Source organism: Hordeum vulgare, chromosome 1H, assembly GCF_904849725.1.
Source record: "Hordeum vulgare subsp. vulgare chromosome 1H, MorexV3_pseudomolecules_assembly, whole genome shotgun sequence".
NCBI lineage: Eukaryota > Viridiplantae > Streptophyta > Magnoliopsida > Poales > Poaceae > Hordeum > Hordeum vulgare.
The window spans coordinates 337,048,554-337,055,177 of NC_058518.1; positions in this window are offsets into that span (position 1 = coordinate 337,048,554).

Genomic DNA, 6,624 nt, shown 5'->3' on the forward strand with positions numbered 1-6,624 from the left:
CCGTGGTACCCGACGCCTGGCCTGGCATGGCATGGCCGCAGCTGGCTATGGCTATGTGTCTACCCATCTGGAGCGGTAGCCGCTTGGCGAGTTGCGCGCTGCCGAACACAACACGCGGACGCAGGCCCCGGAGCTGGGGCGGGGGATCCTCTGTGGCATTGCCGGCGAGCTGCTTTGCTTCTGTGTATTAGCGATTCTAGAGCATCTCCAATAAATGTTGTCCTAAAACATAGGCCGTGCTGGGAAAAACAGTCCATATTTTGGGTAAAAAAACAGCTCCAACAGATGATGTGTCTTGCGTCAAAAAAAGAAGTTAGGAAGTCCTAAATTTTAGCTGCAAGTGATGTATATTTGCAGCATGGCTACCCTAAAACAACAAATGTTTGTGGCGGAAATCAGCCATCATTGTGAATGTTCACCGCGGCCACCGCCCCACACTGATTTCCAAGTCACTGGCCACGGCGAAACCCACCACCCCTTCCCTCTCCTCGATGACCTACGTCGTGGCCGCCCTGACCATTCCAAGCTAGCAACGCGGCCGCCTCATCTCGGTGATGTTGGTCGTCCTATCTAACCATTCGGTGTCTTCCATCACAAATTGCTCGTTCCTGTCAAATTTGCGCAACCGTCCTCGAACACGTTTTCATCGCCCTCATGCCACTGCCATCGCTCGTGAACATTCCCGTTATAGGATTCCATCGTCCTCGCCGTTGTCCCAGCCGAGACCCTTCCTATCGTTTGATCCACCTCTCGACCTCCTTATCGTTGGATCATCATCTGCTAAAGCAAAGCCAGGCTGATACCCCAAAACCTCCTCTCTCCTCATCTATAATTGTTTTTAGGGCAATAACTTTTACATCATGTGTTGGAGATGTTGTGAGGTAAGTCTACTAGCATGTTATATCGTTGAATTGTTATTGAATTGCTATTAGCTTTGGTCCAAGGCATTCATAGAAATATATTTTTTTCCTTAGCAACCATCAAAATTACTTTTTCCATAAAAAAGAAAGATATGATAAAATGCAGAAAAGGCACATTATTCTGAAATTCTAGCATTAGAAAAACATCCATGCAAAAAGTCAAATTATAAGAGAGCCCCAAGGGAGTCCATCATCTTCAACCTCTCGAATGAGTGTGTGGTGTGTCAGTGCTGCCACTTCCTACCATAACCGGCCAAATCTTTTTGTGGCGGACAAAAAGTCAGTAGCACTTCAACCATAATGGACCAACACCCCAACAAATTGAAGTGATCCCCCAATAGTAGAGGATTGTCACCAAAGGATTCAAGCACTAGTCTCAGATCCACCCCCCTCTGCCATCGAAGGCGAAGAAGGAAAGTCAAGCATCAAGTCATGGATGGCACCACTATCGCTCGAACTAGCGCCCATGCACCTATTGCACATGAATAAACCACCGGATCCCTCGGGACAAAACCTATGTGTGCCCTTTGTCATCGCTAGAAGCACCGTCAACGTGAGGACTAGACGGGAAGAACATTATTCTGCCTTCAGGCCACCGTCGCCTTGAACCCCAAAAAGGCACAAAACTCTAAACAAAAATGAAGGAGGACCCCTCTCGCCAGCGAGGCGCCTTTCCAAGGACCCTCCAATGCCACTAGAGGCAAGGCGAACGGGCGCGCTGCTGATGAGAGTCGGAGAAACCCTAGTTGCCATTTTGTTTGTCCGTGAGCTAGACAAAGAGATACATGTGTGAATGAAGACAAGATGTATTTGCCAACAAAAGTCGATGCTAGGCATGGATCGAATGCCTAGTGGGATGTTTGTTGTCGTACGTCGCGTTCATCGGATCAAATCATTATGAAGCTTCTCTTCGCCCCATCTCCCCCATGCGCATGTCACCCATGTAATATTATTTGATGATTCAATGTGAATGTAACATATTTTTAAGTAACTTTATAAATTATCTTTTGATGACAGTTGCTAGACATAAATAAGAGAACCATGGGGATTAATTGTAAACACTTCATATCTATAGTCTGAAGGGACGCCAGCGTCAGACCCCTCGAAGCCTGTCGATTCACTCGAAACTTGGCGTTCCATATTTCCTTTCGTATTGAAAAAGCAAGGAAACCTCTCATGGCGTGCAAAACCCACATGTAATCCACTCCCCCAAATCTTTCGAGGCCCTCTTCCTGCATTAATCACTGCTCCCCACCTTGCGCCTGCCTTGCCCGAGATCTACCTCCCACCTTGCTCAACTCGTCGGCAACGAGCACTCGCCAGATCCATGCTAAGCCGCCGTTAATTCTCGCCTCCACTAGACAACTATTCCACATTGCGACGCGACCTCACCGACCACTGACGCAATCTCGCACCTCCACCTCACTGGCTAGCTTGACCCGCCTCGCACCACCAGCTTGTTCCCCACGCATCGATCACCCCACCGGCCAACTTCAGCCTCACGATTCCTCCTTCGATCCTCTCATTAGACAGTTTTGTTAGTCGCCAATGTGCCCCCATCCATTGAATCTGCTGCATCCGGGTGTACAACAGTCGACCGGAGTATAGACTTTTGGATTGCAAAATTCCGCCGCTATTTGGAGATACCCATCTCCAAATCAAAGGTACGTGCACTTCGTGCATTGTCCCCGATTTGGTCTTTTGAATTTTTTGCAACGGAATGTTTATGTGTAATTCATTTAGCAGGCGGATTATAATTGTTTCTTATGTTCATTGGTGCCCTAGTATTTTTTTGAATATTCATTTGTTTCATTAATTCTCCTTCTTCAAATATACTTGAAAATTATTGTGCACTTTCTTTTTCCAATGCTTCTTGTATACAGAGTATCCAGGCATATGCACCCATAGTTTGGTGGTAAATTTGTTGTGTTTTTCCTTTCAAAATTATATGCTTCTATTGAAGACTATAATTGACCCTACTGCATTTTATATTGCATCACACACGAATGCTTCTAAATTGGCCCCTTTTTGATGTGGCTGGCTAGAAAAATTCTTTTATGCCAAAAGTCACCAATAGATGCATCCCCATCATGGCATGAAGCTTACTAAGGTCGGCATCATGTGCTCATAATTTATACTTCTAACATTCTTGATATCATCTATCAACAAATACACGTTATTATTTCTAGTGTATTCCTTCCATGCCAAAGTCAACATATAGAAACGGTAACACATCACATTATGTGTGTTCTGCGATCACACTCAACTATGACTAAAAAAAGTCGTTCATACTCCAGCGTCGATATATAGCTGGATGGTAACACGATCTTGTCATACCCCCCTCCCATGAGGGGGGCAAGGAAAGACCTCATTCATAACAAAAAATGGGGTAATCTTCGTAATGTTAGCAGATTCACAACTCCTGAGGGACTCCAAGAATAGATCATTGACATGATTGACCCAAAGCTTGGTAAATTTCACAATCAGGAAACAATACCAGCATTCTATTCACTCCAGAAATTGTTGAAAAGGTTCTCGGACTTCTTGTTGGTACTAGGCATGTTGTTACCATAAGCAAGCATTAAGAATCACCTCACCGAGAATTCTACAAGACATACTATGAACATGGGATAGGGTCACCCATTCACTATGTTGCAAGTATGCGAGAAAAAGATAATGATCTAGATGACGAGACCTTCTTTAGGATCTTCTTCCTAGTATCATTAGCTACTCATTTTACACCAGGAACTGGAAATGTGGTGCCTTTGGAGTATTTAGACAGGCTTAAAGTTGCTTCCGAGGTTTGCGAGTATGCATGGGGAGATCAAATTCTCAAATATGTCATGTACGAGATTGATACGTTCCAAAAGAACAAGAAAAACCACTATTAGATGGTGTCTTAAAAAATGGGTTGGCGGCTACCTACCATTGGCTGCGGTTTTATATGTCAAATCTGATAGACTTATTCTTTATTTTAATTCACATGTTTTGATCCTAATTTCTATTCAAAATTATATACATGGATCATCTTGACTTTCCCGAATAACTCTTTCGACGCATCGCATAAATTACTCACTTCCAAGAGCATCCCATGTAACCAATGACGACTTCAAAATTTTCATTCTACATGATAAAACTATAGTGGCCCTCAACTCACATGTTATTCACATGCGACCCGTAAGACATAACAAAAATTATGCCTTCTATACCAATTCTTTAGTCCTTGCTTAAAATAGGTGCGAACCATTTCCAATACACTCTTCCCTCTTACTCCAAATACATCCCTATATAAGCATTTGTATTCTACTAATGATCCATAACTATTCATTGTATTCTTTCCATCATTGCTTAAATGATGCACTTTTTGCAGTTTTGTGCACCCAACAACACCCATATACCATCCAAGCGCCAAACTATGATGAGCAACCTACTACAAAACCATATATATAGAAAACAAAAACTAATTCTACCAACCATCCACCACAAGTACCCACCAACGATCTTACCAATTTAAAATAGAAGTTTCTTCATAGCTTGTACTCCATGTTTATTGTGGGGGCTCTAACCTTTTCTGTAGTCTAAATAACAACAAGACATGCATCACCACGTCCCTACATTACCTATCGAGCAATCTAAGGTATAACATTATCAAATTTCCCATCCTCCCATCTTACATAATTATGTTGCAACAACTAATAGCATGCTATTAAGAATAGCCACAAATTCTATACATCAACCCATGCTTCCATCAAGCATGAGGGTCAAGAACAACCACAAATTCTATACATCAACCCATGCTTCTATCATCATTTCTAAATGTACATGCTTCCATCAAGATTCAGTTGTAAGATCATCCACCTTTGACATGCTTCCATGCTATCATTCAGGAACTACTGGTGTCCATAGTTCCATTTTTATAAAGGCACAATGCAAATGGGCTCAAGATATCTCAAAGCCACATCGCGTCTTACTAAACTATGCGCCAAGTGCATGCACGAGTTTGCACAAGTTGCCTTTGCTGCCACAAAAGATCATACTCCAAATCCACCTATTTATTCTTTGCCTCATAGGGCAGTCCAAGATTCATATACCGAAAATGCTCAAGCAAGTGGGGGAAAAGCAACACATGATACTAGGTTTTGGCAGGAAGGAACTAAATATGCCGATGAGGTGGAGAAAAGTGTGAGAGAAATAGCTCATAATAACCAGGATGTTGCTTGTACATACGCTCCTATTACGAATCAAGCCACCGTGAGGAAGAAGCAGAGGATCCTTGATTCGTACGGAGATTCGAGTTTCACTCTTCTACCCCTTGATCATACTTGGACCCAAGTATTCTTTGAACTATATTCGTCATCACATGAAGAACAAACTACTGATGTTGCTACAATTGTAGGACAAACCTCAACTCCAAGTCAGTGCATCACATACCATATTAGAAGTTGACTTCACTAATAATTATTTTTCTACTAACACCACTTGCACATATCTCAAGTCATGCAGGACCAATAACCATGTCGAAAGTGGATGTAAACTTGGCACAGGTCATGGAACATTCCCTATACAAGTGCCAACACCAACATCCCCAACCCAACTCACCGAGGTGCACTTTTTCATATATTTAAAGTGCATCTATTAACCCCATTTGCGGCTTCCATTAGATGCTTCCCACGTTTCCAACATTTTGTTTGCATACATCTACTTAGGATAATATAGCTGAAGCACAAAACAACAGCCATATTGTGAATGAGGTACGGTTCCATCCTTTCCATCTCACTCTCACTCCTACAACAAAATTCTAATCTATCTCCAGCACGACCATTCACAATAAAATAATTTCTACAAACTTTGATCCATTTAGGTACAACAACCCACCCTCATGGATGTCCCTAACAGCATTGGCGTGCAAACTCAGGAAAAGAAGAATACGAAGAAGAGATATTGTCTTCAAAAAATTGTGGACACAAGGCTGGAGAGAAACAAGGTTAAAAGTTCTTCAATTGGTCTGTACAACAAGTACACTACTGCTAGATGTGTGAGACCTCCCACAAAATACTAAAAAGGTTACAATGTCCGTGCTTTCTAATCTATCACATCCATTGCATCAAACCTTATATTATATTTGTGATACATCTACAACCAACTCATGCTTCCATGATAGCCTAGTCACGCTTTAAAACTTATAAGACATTGCTTCCACTGATTACTTACACTGTGCAATCATCATTTCTTCTTCCAAGCCACCATTATTCAATTACGACAGATGTCGTATATTATACAACCACTTTCGTGACGCAATCAAGCATCATGGATTCATTGACACCCATACAATGGATCTCTACATTAAAAAATTCAACCTTGAACAATCAATTGAAACATGTGGCTCTGCCCTTTCCCACCGAATATGCATTCTCACAATAATTGACGGTAACTACCATTGGCCCCGGTCTCTTATGCTTCACTTTTACATAATTTAATATTCTTAATAGTTTGCTTCAAACTTTCATCGGTTCAAACTAATTGTGCTCGAGCATAGTTTTGTTGCTAGCAACTGCCTTCGTGAACTCAACACTCCAAACCAAGAGGGGTCGCTCAACTCAAAGGATTTGGTACACTTAGCTTTCATTTTTTGAATGCAGTTGATTTACAACAAATGTTTGAGTTTTCAAAATTCCAATGTTTCATTTATAGGTGCACATGTCAT